Raw genomic sequence first — 469 nt, 5'->3', positions numbered from 1 at the left:
TAAAGAACAGGGTTTTTTCGAACTACTTTAAGTTAAGCGGCTTGCACACAAATTAAAGTTGGCAAACTCGTGTCGGCAAACTCAAGCTGGTGTGTGTGAACGGCACAAATACAGTCGGCAAACACGTTGGCAAACTGTTGGCGACAAACAGAACTTGTCTCTATTGGCCGTTTTCACACTAGAGACGGATAGTCCGTCTAGACGGATTATCCGTCTATTTATATCCGTCCGATTATCCGTCTATATAGACGGATAATCGGACGGATAAAAATAGACGGATTATCCGTCTAAAATGAACACCGTTCCGTTTTCACACTAAGACGAATTATCCGTAATAGACAGATAACCCGTCTTAGACGGATTATCCGTCTGTAGTGTGAAAACGGCCATTCTCGCCAACTTTGTCACCGACTTTTTCGTGTTGGTAAGCTCGTATCTGACGTGTGAACGATTGGCAAACATGTGTTGG

The sequence above is a fragment of the Orbicella faveolata genome, unplaced genomic scaffold (assembly GCF_042242905.1).
Source record: "Orbicella faveolata isolate gen_17 unplaced genomic scaffold, um_ofav_v1 contig_13, whole genome shotgun sequence".
Lineage (NCBI taxonomy): Eukaryota > Metazoa > Cnidaria > Anthozoa > Scleractinia > Merulinidae > Orbicella > Orbicella faveolata.
The sequence above is the reverse complement of the archived record's forward strand: the minus strand, read 5'-3'. Positions refer to the sequence as shown.